General features: G+C 36.9%; 1 pseudogene; it reads right to left on the bottom strand.

Moving 5' to 3' along the window:
- Positions 1-368: 368 nt before the first annotated feature.
- LOC141702245 (pyrophosphate--fructose 6-phosphate 1-phosphotransferase subunit beta-like) lies at positions 369-16,054 on the bottom strand (annotated as a pseudogene).
- Positions 16,055-17,626: the final 1,572 nt, after the last annotated feature.

Below are 17,626 nucleotides of genomic sequence, written 5' to 3'. Positions count from 1 at the left end.
CGAGGCACAAACAACCCATAGCATCACAATAAACAGAAAAACGTGTCTACAAATCAAGATAGATTAAACAGAAAAACGTGTCTACAAATCAAGATAGATTTTTATATTCCACATTTGGGCTTTAGAGTTGTAAGTAGTGGTTTGTAACAACCCCTCCGCAACATGAATTTACTCCGTATGAATGAGCATTGCGATAGGGCAAATAATATATGGCACTGAGAAAGGAAAATATTAATTTCTAAGTGACCATTGATGAATGATAAAATTTGCATGTTTGTCACTCACAACTGACAAGATAATATAGAAAAATTTAATATCTCCTCTTAAATTGATAGAGATACTGGAAAACTAGATGAGAATTAGTACAATCAAAGAAAAGGCACGGGGATTAAACTCGCAAATGGTATTACAAAATTCAAAAGTTTATTTAACTAAATTTCTCTACTAGTGCTTACAAAATAGTTGGACCATATTGCAATCTTAACAGGCAAAAGGAGTAGAAAGCTATACTTCAACTCCAAGCTCCAACAATAAGGTATGATTGACTTTATCAGATGCCGGACCAACAAACTGAATGGGGCCTGTAATTGGGAGAATAATGTAATAAACAAAAACGAAAGTTTTTTTTTGCTAAATGAAATAGTTAAATCTCTAAAAATTCAAGGCCAGCAAGTGGAAAGTTAATCACATAGGCCAACAGATTTATGTAAAATGTATACTGCATAAGCTAAGACGGATTCTAGAATTTGAAAATTACTGTGACACGACAATAAAAGAGTTACAGGGGTAATAGTCACATGTGTATATATAGTTTATAAAGAACTCATATTGAATAAGCTAGACAGATCCTAGTGTCTGTAATTATTGTAACTATGATAAGAAGTGAACTTACCTGGACTGATGTAACAATTTGTTCGGGCCCATTCTTCACGCATGGAAGCAAATTTCTTGAATGGTGCAGCTGAAAATTTTATGCATACAAATAAAATAAAGTTTAATAGACAGTTGTGGAGTTAGATATAGATGAATGAACATAAGAGCACGGCATATCAATACAGGAATATCTTTATTATACTTAATGTAAGGCATATTTGTATATGGGCTACAAGGACGGGGAAATGTGCAAAAACAGAAACCCCTACCATCAAGCTCTACAATTGCTTTCTTAATCACTGGCTTGAATTTATCTGCAAAGTATATAATTTCATAAAGTTGAATGTCATTTTTTTTCATGCAAGAAATATCAATTGATTACAAAATAGCTAATACTCAAATCACTTATAAAGCATGTACACTTTAGTATTTTCCCTCGGAATGTTACAGAGACACAGGAACACATCTGTTGATATATTAGGAAAGGACAATCCTTAATACCATCTTCTACCATGTTTTGTTAGATTAATTTATATAATCAATTTCCATCCATTTGTAAACACATAAATAATAAAATGTATATAATTTCATTTAAATTAAGGCTACAGTTAATGATCTAATTTATGGTTGATTAACTGACTTTAAGGTGTAGATATTAATCATGATATAATTGTAAGATGTCATTATATAATATTATTTTACGAGGGCTGAATAATAACTACATTATTGCATTGCAGCTGACATACCAGTTATTTATAAAGGGATTACAACCCCCACAATCTATCATTGGGTTCTTTTCTTAAAACTCCCATAAAAAAACTTTACAAAGATCAAATAGATTACCAAATCATCTTAAAGATTCCTCCTATGATATCCCTCATATATTCTTCAGGTATGCTTCCACGTTCGTGTTTTAGTGAAACTAGGTAATAAACTAGGCTTCATGTTCTGGAACTATCTCCTTCTATTTTATGTTCTACTGAGATTAACGGCTTACTCCAGATTCAAACAAATTTGACAGATAACTCATCACAGTATAGGAAAACTATAAATCACATAATCATATTTCAGAAAATAGCACATAAATATCACCCAATGGTCCCAATGGTCTACGACTACGGTTATATACCATGTCGCCTCTCAACATCCATCAAAGAAGTTAATGCAGTGCCACCAACATTCCATTCTTCAACAGGAGCAGCCAAATTTCCAACCTACAGATGCATTAATCTGAGTAACTTGATATATTTCTAAAAATGGCTTGCTAGAATTTTCTCTTCATCAAAAAGTCATTACACCTTTTTATAGGTATTACAAATCAGAAATGATGAATAAAGAAGTACACACCGATGAGATCAATCCGGTCTTTCCACTATGAAGTAGAGCTCCAGCACCATAACCCAATGCATAACAGTATGTAGTGTCAAAATTTGATGGCAAACCGCACCGTCCTTCATAACTGAGATTTAAAATTCACAAAGCACAAGATCAGGAACAACATCAAATATTTTCTTGAAGATGAACTCATGCAGTTTGAGCTCGTCAACAATAGCAATTAAGACAACTATATTAATATACAATGTACCCGAAAAAATGAGACTGTCCTTGAAATTGGCCCTTGTATAAACCTGCCTGCTTCCTCTGCTCCAATTCAGTCTCAACCATTTGGATAAGCATTTTCTCTGTTTCTATCTTGGCCACCTGGAGGTAAATGACATAATTGTTGCTTTACAGAGCTTAGAAGTAGGAATGCTGAAGGCAAAGCCGTAATCAGATACTGTACATTCCTGGACATTTCCATGTGGATCTCTTTCAAGCATCAACTGATCTTAAATTGCAGGAGGTAGTAATTCAAAAAGCTCCAGTGATTGGGGTGCAAGTTTCTTTTTCCAAAGACCACCTTCATCTACAATGTCATTGGCTAAAATTTCATTTAGTTCTGCAATGAGGTGTTGGACCTACATATGATGACAGCAAAACAATGAATTTATGTCAAATAGTGTGCATAATTTAACATCAGCAGATAGATATAATGTGCCATAGGAGAAACACTAGTAAACAACAGTTAAATAAAAACTGAAAGCAGAACAAACCTCTGGAATAAAATCAATAAGTCCTTCAGGTACAAGTATCACACCGTAGTTATAACCAAGCTCTCCACGCTTACAAATCACATCAGCAATATAATCTGTAACACTTTTTAAGGTTTCTTTCTTGCAGGCAACCTGCAGTAAGATTATATCTTCTATATGAAAATCCCACAACTATTCTGATGCCTGAAACTATAGTTATTAATCATTCTTTTATGCCAGATACATGAGATTGTTGCCAACTCAAATGGTTTTTAAGCCACTGATCAGCTGCATTAATTATGTCACTAAACACACCTCTTCACCAATAAGAGTGATATTTGGATGAGTTTGTAAGGCACACTCCAGTGTAATATGCGAGGCAGCACGTCCCATAAGTCGTACAACTGCAAGATAGTACATCATAGTACATACTCCAGGGTAATGAGCTAGTTTTGTAAAAATCTTGAAGCGTTAAGAATGTTTTGTTTCAATAAATATGTTGTAGTCAACCAATGAGAAAAGATGGCCAAATGTAAGAACGGAACAACACAGGATCCTATAGATTAATGATGTGCTCACAATGATAATATTTTCCTGTGGAGCGAGCATCTGTCATGACATTTCCAATCATTTCCGCATATATCTGCATGAAAAACAGCAAGTCACTACAAATTCGAAATTTGATGTACCGCTGACTGGTAAAAAATTGAACCAGATAGGAATTGTAATTTTAGTGCTACATACAGCCATCTATCAGTTTTACATTAAGCATGAGCCTTCTGCTACGTGGTATTGTACTATTGTTAAATTAAATTATTTCTAATATCTGTCATGGTTACAGAAGTAACATTGATTTTTTTGAATTAGAATGGGAATGATTTTAGGAATTAAATTGAGAGGTAAAATACTTAAGTATATTGAAATTTAAAAATTATAAACCAATATAATCATGTTCCTCTGTATAATACTTAGCATCCTACTTCTAAAATTTTAATTGTACACAATTTAAAACATTAAGGTTCATCTTTCTCTCCAACTTAGTTTCACCACATTACTGATAAGTGGCATTTTATACCACTTAAAACGTCTTATAATGGCTTGAATTGATGTCTTGGAATCAAGTATTTTGTGAATTTGATGCGTTTTTCTAGTGTTTGTGCATTTCAGGGTATTAATTGCATTTATGGAGATATTTCATTAAGAATAAGCCTTGGCATGTGTTTGGCATTGCAAGTGGGAAGATGGGAGCAAAATGCAGCAAGAAACGAGAGCAAAAACAGAGCATTTTCCAGAAGGGGTCTGAGCGCCCGCTCAGCTCGGCTGAGCGACCGCTCAGGAAGCTGAGCGCCCGCTCAGGGACGGAATTTTAAAATAATTATTTTAAACTTCTGATTCTGTTAAGCTTCCAACTTCTGAGTTAGCCGGGTTTTATGGGAATCGTATATAAGTAGTTTTCAGAGACGTTTCACATAGTGTTGGATCGTAGTATTAATCGAGGAGCAAGGAGATAAGGAAGAAGACCGTTTTAGCACACAACTCAAAGGATGATGCCTGGGAAGGTAGCAGGTATTTTGGAAGTTGATGCAGCTACAGCTATTGCAGCGCAGCTCCAAGCGCTGTCTATGAAGGTCGATTCTTTAGCCACCTATGGAGTCAATCAGGTAGCTATGGTCTGTGAGCTTTGTGCAGGTTCTCATGCTACGGATCAGTGTTCTCTTGTTAATGAATCTGTTTAGTATGTGAACAATTATCAGCGACCGCAGCAGCCTGTGCCAGCTACTTATCATCCTAACAACAGAAATCATCCAAATTTCAGCTGGAGTAATAATCAGAATGCTATTCAGCAACCATATCAGCAAGGCATAAGTAAACAGTTTAATCCACCTGGATTCCAGCAACCACAGCAGTATGCTCAAAGGCAATCATATCCTCAACAAGGAGGTGCTGCTCCACCCTCTAGTGCTGATTTTGAGAAACTTAAGCTGTTGTGCAAAAGTCAGGCGGTCTCTATCAAGACCTTGGAAAATCAAATCGGTCAAATAGCCAATGCAGTGCTCAATCGTCAACCTGGCACACTTCCCAGCGATACTGAAGTGCCAGGCAGGAAGGAAGCTAAAGAGCAAGTCAAGGCTATTACCTTAAGGTCTGGAAAAGTTGCTGATGCTGAAAAAGCAAAAGACGGGGAAGCTGAAGTTGGTGATGAAGAAGCTAAGCAAGAGGAGAAAGTGGCGGAACCAAGGAAGTCTACTGTTGAACACACTCTGTCTGAGGGTAATACAGGGGAGAAACAACTCTATCCTCCACCACCTTTCCCTAAGAGATTGCAACAACAAAAGCTGGATAAGCAGTTTGGTAAGTTTCTGGAGGTGTTCAAGAAACTTCAAATCAATATACCTTTCGCTGAGGCTCTTGAGCAAATGCCTAGTTATGCGAAATTTATGAAGAGTATTCTTTCAAGGAAGATGAAACTGGATGACCTTGAGACCGTTGCTCTAACGGAAGAATGCAGTGCTGTGCTGCAACAAAAGTTACCTCCAAAGCTTAAAGATCCAGGTAGCTTCACCATTTCTTGCACCATTGGCAAGTTGTCTTTTGACAAGTGCCTGTGTGATTTGGGAGCAAGCATCAATCTGATGCTGTTGTCGATCTTCAAAAAGTTGAATTTGCCTAATCCAAAGCCCACCTACATGTCTCTACAATTGGCTAATCGTTCTATTACATACCCACGAGGCATAGTGGAGGATGTGCTAGTAAAGGTGGATAAGCTCTTCTTTCCTGCAGACTTTGTTATTCTGGATTTCGAGGAAGATAAGAAGATTCCCATAATCTTGGGGAGACCTTTCTTGGCTACAGGCCGTACCTTGATAGATGTGCAGAAAGGTGAACTTACTATGCGGGTGCAGGATCAGGATGTGACATTCAATGTATTCAAAGCGATGAAATTCCATACAGAAGACGAGGAGTGCTTAAAGGTGGATTTGATTGATTCTGCGGTTACATCAGAACTTGATCATATGCTAATGTCTGATGCATTAGAGAAAACCTTAGTGGGGGATTTTGACAGTGAGGATGAGGATGACAATGAGCAACTACAATATCTAAATGTTTCTCCTTGGAGGCGAAAGCTAGACATGCCATTTGAATCTCTTGGTACTTCTGCCCTCAAAAATGCTGAATGAAATCTCAAACCATCTATTGAGGAAGCACCTACCTTGGAGCTTATACCATTGCCTGAACACTTGAGTATGCTTTTTTAGGTGATGCATCTACTTTACCTGTTATTATTGCATCTAACCTTTCAGGTAGTGAGGAGGACAAACTCTTGAGGATCTTGAGAGAATTCAAATCGGCTATCGGATGGACTATAGCAGACATCAAAGGGATCAACCCTTCATACTGCATGCATAAAATTCTGCTAGAGGAAGGTAGTAAGCCGACTGTTGAGCAACAACGAAGACTTAATTCTATCATGAAAAAAGTGGTGAAGAAAGAAATTCTGAAGTGACTGGATGCAGGAATCATTTATCCTATTTCTGACAGTTCTTGGGTGAGCCTCGTGCAATGTGTACCTAAGAAAGGAGGTATTACTGTGGTAGCAAATGAGAAGAACGAGCCCATCCCTACTCGAACAGTCACAGGATGGAGGGTATGCATGGACTACAGAAAGTTGAACAAGGCAACAAAGAAGGATCACTTCCCCCTTCCATTTATTGATCAGATGCTTGACAGGTTGGCCGGTCATGAGTATTATTATCTTCTGGATGGTTATTCGGGGTATAATCAGATATGTATTGCACCAGAGGATCAAGAAAAGACTACCTTCACTTGTCCATTTGGCACGTTTGCTTTTCGCAGAGTTTCGTTTGGCTTATGTGGCACGCCGGCCACTTTTCAGAGATGTATGATGGCTATATTCTCTGATATGATTGGAAATAATGTCGAGGTGTTTATGGATGACTTATCCGTCTTTGGACATTCGTATGATGAATGTTTGAATAATCTTCGTGCGATGCTCAAAAGGTGTGTGGAAACTAATTTGGTGCTCAATTGGGAAAAATGTCACTTTATGGTGCGTGAAGGCATTATTCTTGGGCATAAGGTCTCTAGCAAGGGTCTTGAGGTGGACAAAGCCAAGGTGGGAGTCATTGAAAATCTTCCACCACCTATTTCTGTGAAAGGAATTCGTAGTTTTCTTGGTCATGCGGGTTTTTATCAGCGTTTCATCAAGGACTTTTCGAAGATATCTAAGCCGTTGTGCAACTTGCTTGAGAAGGATGTGTCTTTCAAATTTGATAATGAATGCTTGACGACATTCGAGACGCTCAAGAAGAGTTTGATAACCTGATTGGACAGAGCCTTTTGAGATGATGTGTGATGTGAGTGATTATGCGGTGGGCGCAGTTCTTGGGCAGCGCAATAATAATCTCTTTCATGTGGTCTACTATGCTAGCAAGACTTTAAATGGAGCTCAAATGAACTACACCACTACTGAGAAGGAGCTTTTGGCTATAGTCTTTGGTTTCGAAAAATTTCGATCTTATTTACTTGGGACAAAAGTGACAGTGTTCACTGATCATGCGGCCATCCGCTATTTGGTTTCCAAGAAGGATTCGAAGCCTAGACTCATTCGTTGGGTGCTCTTGCTACAGGAATTTGAGTTAGAGATCAAGGATCAAAAAGGTACTCAGAATCAAGTAGCTGACCATCTCTCTAGATTGGAGAATCCCGAGTCTACTTCACTTGATAAGACATTGATCAACGAATCTTTTCCGGATGAGCAGTTGTTCGCAGTTCAGGAGGAAGAGCCATGGTTCGCAGATATTGTGAATTATCTTGTCAGCAATATAATGCCTCCTAATATGAATACAGCTCAAAAGAAGAAGTTTCTGCATGAGGTGAAGTGGTATATGTGGGATGAACCGTATTTGTTTAGACAAGGAGCTGACCAGATCATCAGGAGATGTATCCCATTCTGTGAGATAGGGCAAGAATTTTTTTTTCCAGAAGACCCCTGAGCGCCCATTACCCACGAATTATCTTCCCATTACCCACATTTTTAACCCTCAAACCCACTCCTAATCAAATTTTACCCTAATCTCTACCTTATATATATACAACTATTCCATATACTCCCCGATACACTTTCAAACCTTAAACTCTCTCCCATATTCAAAAACACAAATCTTAAAGACTTTTTCTCAGTTTCGATGGCACCCAAGAGATCCAGGACTATTGATAGCAGCAGCACTGATCCTACTGCTGATTCTTCGAGGGGTACTGCTGCGAGGCCTCGTTTGTTTGATAGGGCTGCTGAGGAGGAGTATACTAGACTTCTGGGTAAACCGATTTTGAAGGAGGGGATTCTTACCATCGGGGAGGAATGGTGAGTTGTTGCTAATGATTGCTGAGAAGGGTTGGATTGCTTTTTGTGAGTCACCAGAGGCAGTTCCGATGAGCGTTGTTCGCGAGTTCTATGCGAACGCGAAGGCTGAAAATAATGGGTTTTCTGTTATGCGGGGGATGACGGTGGATTATCATATCACCCTGAGGCGATTCGCCGTATGATTGGGCAGCGACAGAGGAAGCCCACAGAGGAGAATTGGAACGAGAAGACTGCTGAAGATTTTGACTTGGATTTGATTTGTGCTACTCTCTGTAGGCCGGGCATAGTTTGGACTTTCAAGACTGGGACTAACGAGTATCGCCATTTTCCGGCGATTGCGATGAATAGGTATGCCCGTGCATGGAATGCCTTTATTTGCGCTAATATTCTGCCTACTTCACATGCACATGAGGTTACAGTTGAGCGAGCACAGTTGTTATGGGGTATTTTGAATGAGGAGTACTATGTGGACCTTGGTGAGTTTATCTACCAAGGAATTCTGAAGTTTTTGAGGGGAGCTAAGCACATGAACATCCCTTATGCATCCACTGTTACAAAGCTTTGCCGAGCAGTGGTAGTTCAGTGGCCGTCTCACGAGTAGTTGCAGCTACCGGCCGCTCCTATTGATTCCGGGACTCTGAATGCGATGCAGGAGTGGGCTGGTGGAGAGCCCGAGGAGCATGGGCTGGGTTATCGTCTTCCAGGAGGGCGTCCAGCACGTGGTGCTACCATGGTGAGGCCAGGGCGTGACGGGGCAGGCTCTTCTAGAGTTCATGAGGGTGCTGGGATGGCTGATGCCCAGTATAGGAGGCTGTCGAGGAGGATGGATGCTATGTATGATACGCAGAGCAGGTTTGCTCAGGAGCTCACCCTTGCGCTTGGGACTGCTTTTAGAGGCCTTGGAGCTGACATCCAGTGGCCAGTTTTTGGTGAGGACTCTGCATATCTGCCTCCTGATACTCCACCCTCTGAGGGTGATGATGATGATGATGATCTCTCCGAGTAGGTATACCCTGTGTTCCTTTCTACTACCTTCACTGGGGACAAGGAAAATTTTAAGTTAGGGGGTGGTAGTTGGTAGTTAAGGAATATTGTGTGTGTGTGTCATATAGTTGCATATTCATGATAGTTTAGTTCATATAAACGCACTTTTGCCATATAGTTTTTTTTTAATTTTATAACTTTATTTATCATGTCATTTAGCTCATGCATATACCATGATCCCTTTTGCGTTGCTTTACCAATTGATTTGTGATATTGATGCGGGTGTAGTGATAGCGTTAAAGTGATGTTGAGTCTTGTAGGTTGACGTGCATGCTAGAAACACTTGTAATTTCACTAAGTCTTAGAGAATACTTAAGGACTAGATTGTTTTTATGGTTTGATGGTTTTCAAGTTTAATCTATTGATTATGCTTAGAATTTATAATAGGTTTTTAGTGATAAAAGGCATAAAAAGAAAAATTGGAGTAAAAAGTGGAATTCATTGCTAATTGTGGCTAGGCGTCAAATGGCTAGTAGCCGGCTCGTATTTTTATGCGAGTAGTCTAGGGTTGAGCAAGATGGAGCGAAACGCACTTACTCAGAAATTTTGAAAAAATATTGAAAAAAAATATAGAAAAAAAAGGAAAAAAAAAGAGAGAACAAAAGAAAAGAAAAAAAAAAGAAGTAAAAAGTTAATGCATAATTGATCACGAGTGGGCTCTTTGGTATTCGAGTTATTAAGTTCTTAGGGGACTTTGTGCCTAGTGACCTAAGGCTTTTATAGTCTGGGATCCGCTAACCTAACGCTCGCTACATGGATGTCATTGTATAAGTCTTTTGTGGACCTCACTCATTGCATGGTCAAATAAGCATTTGTGTGTTGTGTTTAATAAAAAGCATGATTCCGTAATAAGCTCCAGTAATCTTGAAGTGTTATAAGTCATTTTGTGCCTAGAATTTTATTCTTCGTATAATCATGTGATTACCTTGAGGATAGCCGAGTTATGATAATTGATCTAGTTTCGAAGCATATCTACTAAGCATCCGCACACACCACGTTTCCGGCTGTATGTTAATTTCCATGATCTGATTGATCTTTATTCGCTTAATTGCATTTGTTGAGATGTCGTAAGTTGGTTGGTTTGGTCGTAGTAAGGGGGATCGCTGCATTTCATATAGATTGCATTCATGCATGTTTCTGTTTTGTTTTTGAGTCTGTGACGCTTGAGGACAAGAATCGATTTAAGTTTGAGGTGTGATAAGTGACATTTTATACCACTTAGAACGTTTTATAATGGCTTGAATTGATGTCTTGGAATCAAGTATTTTGTGATTTTGATGCATTTTTCTAGTGTTTGTGCATTTCAGGGTATTAATTGCATTTCTGGAGATATTTCATCAAGAATAAGCCTTGGCATGTGTTTGACATTGCAAGTGGGAAGATGGGAGCAGAATGCAGCAAGAAACGGGAGCAAAAACAGAGCATTTTCCAGAAGGGGTCTGAGCGCCCGCTCAGCTCTGATGAGCGACCGCTCAGGAAGCTGAGCGCCCGCTCAGGAATGCTAAGCGGCCGCTCAGGGACGGAATTTTAAAATAATTATTTTAGACTCCTGATTCTGTTAAGCTTCCAACTTCTGAGTTAGCTGGGTTTTATGGGACTCCTATATAAGTAGTTTTCAGAGACGTTTCACATAGTGTTGGATCGTAGTATTAATCGAGGAGCAAGGAGATAAGGAAGAAGACCGTTTTAGCACACCGCAACGAAGAGGAAGCATATTTTCTTGTGATTCTTTATTTCGTTGTAACGTTGGATGCTAGTTTTCTTTACTTTGAACCTATTTACTCTTGTGACGTACTCTGGTTTAATATAAGTAGTTTTAATTATTCTCGTGTGTTATTATCATGTTTTCATATGAAACCATGATGACGATGAGTTCTATCATGGGCTAATCGTGATCATGTGGTCGTAACGGATTTACTATGGAATTCTTTAGTTAGTGTTTAATACCTTAGTGTGTGATGATTGTATGATATCTAGTATTGGTTGTGCTTATTCGTTTATGTGTGTCGCGAACATATAAGATAGGGTGTTAATCTCTTGTGAAGCGACGGTGGATCTTGAGGTTGAGAACTTGCCATGCTAGCATAGGTTCGTGTATGTGTATGCATGATTAGCGGATAACTCTAACCGTTTTACTTGCCCTGTAATCTAAAGGAATAATTTGTGTTTAAATCGTTATGTTGTCAAATTCTGTAGACATATAGGGTCTCAACATAATTGATGCCTATTCAACTTCTGTCTTAATTGTGGATGCTTGATAGAATGGTATTAGTACAATGAAAGTTGGCTTTTATCAGTTTCGTGTTGTTCGATTAATATCATAACTGTTGCATGCTAAGGGTAATAACAATGACTATTGAAGGAAGTAGTAATGAAGTTGTGATATCATGTGTGTTTTAATATTGTTAATTCAAGTGTCAATTAAATGCTTAATTCTCGTAGTTAATTGTAGTTAATAATTAGTTAATCAAATCTAAGTGTTATTGTCTTGACATTGAGAAGTAATTATACATTGGTGAGTGAGTGTTAATTGAACATAATTAGTCTGAGTCTCTGTGGGAACGAACTAGAAAGTATTCTATATTACTTGTGAACGCGTATACTTGCGTGTATTATTAGCGCGTGTTTTTGCCTTAACAATTACTACAGGAGAAATTATAGGAAGTGCAAAACCAAACACAAACAAGAATATGCAATATAGTGTGTTAATTTGGGAGGAACCTAACTCTCCATTCCTTTCACTCCAATTAAAACTTTGGGAATTTAGTCTAGGTGTCCTTTTTCGTGACTGTATAGGTTGCATTGTGTAAGAATTATTTCAAGGTGAGGTATTTTGTTTACTGCCATTATTCTTTTCCTATTCACATAGTATTCAATTCTCAGGTTTGATACATCAAATACACTATATGTATTCATTCATATCGAGCTTATTACAAAATATTAGATTTTACTCTCCATGGTCCAAAAAAATTGTGTACACAAGCTGAAGGGAAAATTCCAGTGGGTTTGCTGAACTTCTAAATGACTAAATATCATATCTTATTCGATATTTGTCCATAACTAATGATCTTTACCCCATCCTCAAAGTTTAGAAAGTCCTCTTTAATTGTCTACCTATAATCAAAGCGAAATCAGAGGGTTGCATTTTAAAATATATTGTTTGGTTGTGTAAAGGTCTTAAAACAATACTTGTACATGTCCAAGTTTAACAATATGTACCATTCTGGACTTGATGAATGACCTTTAATTCATCAACCAATTTTATGCTGAGATTTTTAATAAAACTATTTTGTAATAGATTAGGCATTTATATGATAAATTCTTAGAGAGAACACATTTAAACGAACCCCTTTTCCATTGCCATGAAGCAATGCAGACATACAAGAAGTTGGAAGAGCAAACACTAAAGTCAATGTGAATTACCTTGCATGCAGTGTCGAACCCAAAACTTGTGGGAACCTCTTTGCACTTCAAGTCACCATCAATAGTCTTTGGGCATCCAATCACCCTAGTCTTTAAATTTTTACTCCTAATTATACAATTATAACAAAATTTCAGTTGCAATAAACTCAGGAACTAAGTGAGCAAAACTTTATAGAAGCAGAGGCAAGGAAGAAATTATCCATGCATTAACTTGTTTAAAACAGTTCACCTAAAGTTTTCAGCAAGGAGACATGCGTTAGTGTTTGAGTCATCTGCACCAATTGCAACAAGCCCATCAAGATCAAGCCTTAGCGCCGTCTCTTGAGCTTGCTTAAACTGAAACCAAATCATTCAACTCCAATTATATTGGAATTGCCCTACATAAAGCAATGAATTTAAGAACCAAAAAAAACCTGTTCAGGGGTCTCAATCTTGTCCCTTCAGCTGTAAATCATATCAAATCCACCCTGACACAATGAAACCATTTTTCATAAGTTCAACCAACTTCATTCTATCTGATATAGATTAGATTCAGAGCTAAACTAAAACGTAATTTGTAAAAATGCAGCGCCTACAAGTCTATTCAGATTTCAGACTATTTCCCAGAGTGAAGCTATGGAAATATTGGAATAAAAAACATGTTATATTGTAGAAGTAATACAAGTTTCAGGCACACCAGCTCTTTTTACCATTTCATTTATAAAAAATATGAGCTAACCAACATCCATCTACATTAAGTTTAAGACTGTCAACTTCGTGAATGATTTGAAGAATAAAAAAAAATCACATTTGGAATATCGATAGTATTGATTAAGGCGAAAGATAAACCTACGCACAAGACCCAAATACAGCCTAAGCTCGACGAAAAAAGGTAAGGTGCGTGCCTCATTAAGCATAGTCACCAAGGCAAGGTGTGCGCCTCATTAACTTAGACACTTCGATCAATATTATCTCTCTGTAGATGTGTATACATATTATGTGCTTTTAAACAATAAGTCTAAACTCATTTAGTGGCAAATAAAACATATAAGTACCAAACGTCAAAACTTGCTCGATTAAACATTCACAAGTGAATGACTTGCCTGATTTCTGTAACGGTAAATATATTCTGAGGTCAATGTCACATATTTACACTTCATGATCACAGCTGGACCACCCTTGAATCCATACAGTGTGCTCCCTTTGCAACGATTCTGCAAATAGTCTACATTCATGGTACGAAAGTAAAGTTTTAGTATCCATGTAAAGAAAAAAATATTAACATAACAGTATATAACAAAAGCACAACTAAATGACAAGCCTAGCACCTGCAACCTACTCCCTGAAAGACTAAGAACTTCTTCTAAGATAATTTGCAATAAGAAAATCTTGCATATTCGCATGTCAGTAACATGTGTCAATTGCAAAATTACTTGAAACAACTTCATCGAAGTTAACAATATCTTCTACTAGAGCGCTTTAGCTAAGATTTCCTTTTGACTTATAAGTAAAAAGTAGCTAAAAAGTACTTTTTCAACACTAGTTTCCAATTAAAAAAAATTAGGGGAGCCTACTAGTCTGATGTACTTTAAACGACCGCTACACTATGGTAACCTCAATTGCAGGTAAAACCGATTTCTTAATTACAGTACCAATCATGTAACTAATGATATAAGGATAGCAACCTACATATTATCAGAAATGCCCTAAAGCATTTGGATTACTTAAAAACTTCAACAATCCAAGGTTTAAGATGCTACCGTAAATTCCCGAAATGACATTATGCCCTCCAGGAGTTTGGCCTCCAGATAGAACCACACCTATCTTCAGATTTTGACCAGATCCCAATCCCTTTCCGTCACCAGGTACCAACATTGCTGAAGGCTGTCCAAACAAGCATGGGAACAACTTGGCAATTTCATCTGCAAATAAATGGAAAATCAGTCGAAACTTCTACTCCTCTAAGTTGGACAACCTTAGGTAATAAAGCCCAGATCTTAAGTTCAGAACACGAGTCAAACAAAAAATATACAGGCACACACATACATATACCTTAATTATCACTCTAAGCTCCGGACCTACAAAACACACATGTAATGTACATACATCTAAATCTAATTCAAACAAAGAAATAATACGATTCATCAAATTGGTTCAATTTTGCGGTTCAAAAAAAGTGCAATCAGAACCAACAATTATTGGAACTTTTGTACATATTTGTAACAACACCAATCCGACATTGGAACATGTAAGACTGTTGGTCTAGAATATAAGATTGAGTAAAAGCGACCACCAAGGAAGTAACATATACTGACCTTTTGGGGGCTTACTGTAAGCTTTATCACCGGGGTTAATGGCATTTGGGGAAGTGTACATTGGACATATATGTTAGATTTAGATTCAGGATACATTCGTATTTTCGATTAAGGCTCAGGTCTGACCTGTGCAGTCATATATAAACCATGTGCATTTGATTCACGTAGAATAGAAATAACACTATGCAAAACACTAATTCTAATTCTATTTTTTCCTTTGTCAGGATAACGTGAAATGAAGTGCTTTACGCTTATATACATTTGATTTAAAAACAGAACTAAAACAATGTAGCAAACTAATTCCACTTTTTCGATCCAACAAACAAAAGGAGAATGAGAAGCGGCTAGTTAACTTATAAACATACACATACATGATACATCCACTTAATTAATCACTGATTAACCTAAAAAATAACGCATAATGCAAGCATAAACAGAATCAGTCCAACCTAATACACACCTAAATGCAAACATTCGATTAAACCGAACAATTACGCAACGCAACAAACCAATTTCACAATGCAACTCAAGCCACACATAATCCAAACTTACACACACACTACAATCATCACACACACATAATAACTGACATAATTACACACACAAATATACACAAATAGAGATAGAATACAACCTGGATTGCCAGCAGCAGAGCTATCAGGTCCATCAACAATGCTAAACTCTTTCTTAATAACAGCAGGAAGAGGAAGCGCGTGATCTTTACGACTGTTCTGCACTTCACTGTACACCGTTGATATTCTCCCGGTCACCGGTGGTGATTTAACGGCGGTGATGCCGTTGGAAACCACCGCAGCAGGCGCCATTGAGATTGCAGAGATAGAAAAATATGTATTAGTAGTAGTCGAGAGATTTTGGATTTGAGTAGTTAAGTTGCTGAGGCCTGAGGGTGGTTTTGTGTGTGCAGCAACTTCAGGTGTGTAGGACTCTAGAGTAATTTTCTTGGCTCAATCAAGCTTAAATTTGTACCTGCGCAGGTATATCCGTATCAACTAATCACGGGTACGAGTTAACATATTAGGAAATTACTCAAATTTGACATAAAATATTGGAATTTGTCTTCCTTATCGAGCATTAACGAGTCTATATGATTTTAAAAAAAAATATAACAAAATATTTTTATATAAATATTCAATATTTTAAATATATTTTATATATTTATAGAATCAAATTCGAATTGAATCAATTATATTTCGAGTTTTTGTCCAAAATTCCCTTATCTTTTTTAAAATTCTCATGATTCCTTTCATTCTCCCACATTTTAAGAACATTTCATGGACACGATTATCCTATTTTGATTATTATGGGCACTTATGGTGTCAGTATCAGTTTTTATGTATATGTGTATTTTCTGTTACGAAAATTATCAATAATTGAAAGTAATAATTTGTCGAAGAGAGAAGAAAAATGTTAAAAATACATTTGAATTATAAAATTCTATCATAATTTCTGTAAACATTATTTGTAGCTTTTTTATTACATAAATTTATAGCACACATTTTAATTAAGTGTTATGACATACTTACATGTCTATAAAATGAAACATTTTATAGACAAAGTGGCAAATCTCGAGGTTATTAATTTTTATTTGAATTCATGATTATCATCTCATGGCTAAACATTTATTCTTGAAAAAATATCATTACACAAATAATCTTGATTTCAATCTCCACACTAATCAAAATATCGGGAACTTTTGTTAAGTAACAAAATTTTGAGATGTTTCCTACATATTAATTTCACTGAATTTCAAACGTTTGATTATCTTTATTATTATCTCTCATGTTAAAGTTGAATGGCAACTAAGTCTAGGATATGAGTCCAAACGAGTACGTATCGAGTTTTTATACTGTTGTGACACGATTTATGTTAAAAAAATTTCAGTAAGAATTTATTTAAGAAAAATTGAAACTGCAATAAATTTTTCTTCTAAATTAGTATAAGTCAAGGAAATTAAAGAGAAATTCAAAGGTAAATGGGTGAATTTTACGGTAGACAACATGTGTGTATTAAAGGTATAAGTTCATATTTATTATTCTTTGAACAAGTACCGAGGAAATACGAATACTTGCGAGATATTCAGTTTCTTGTTAAAACTCTTAATCCTACAAGAACCTCTATAAAGAACATCTAGAAAGTGAAATGAAATACATGAAACTGTTAACGGGAACAATCATATTTATGATTCTCTAGGTCATGAGCCAGTAATACTGATTGATTAGTCACTTGACCTTTGTGAAAAAAGTGTATATTAAACTATCGCGGAATGTTACATAGTGAATGTAGTGAGGATTGACACAAATATACTACCTTACGAGTATATTGTTTGTAGGTCAGGCTCTACAATTACACATGAAATTTTAACGTACATTAATCACTAAATTATACTAAATTGTGGAGCTAGAGCCAGAAACATTATACCTGTAAGGCACTACATTATTTCCACCCCTCACAACGTTCTTAAGCAGCATTCCGCGATAACATAACACTATTTTCACAATGGTCAACTAACTAATCAA

This window comes from Apium graveolens, unplaced genomic scaffold (genome assembly GCF_009905375.1).
Source record: "Apium graveolens cultivar Ventura unplaced genomic scaffold, ASM990537v1 ctg4817, whole genome shotgun sequence".
In the NCBI taxonomy this organism is placed as follows: domain Eukaryota; kingdom Viridiplantae; phylum Streptophyta; class Magnoliopsida; order Apiales; family Apiaceae; genus Apium; species Apium graveolens.
The sequence above is the reverse complement of the archived record's forward strand: the minus strand, read 5'-3'. Positions and strand labels throughout refer to the sequence as shown.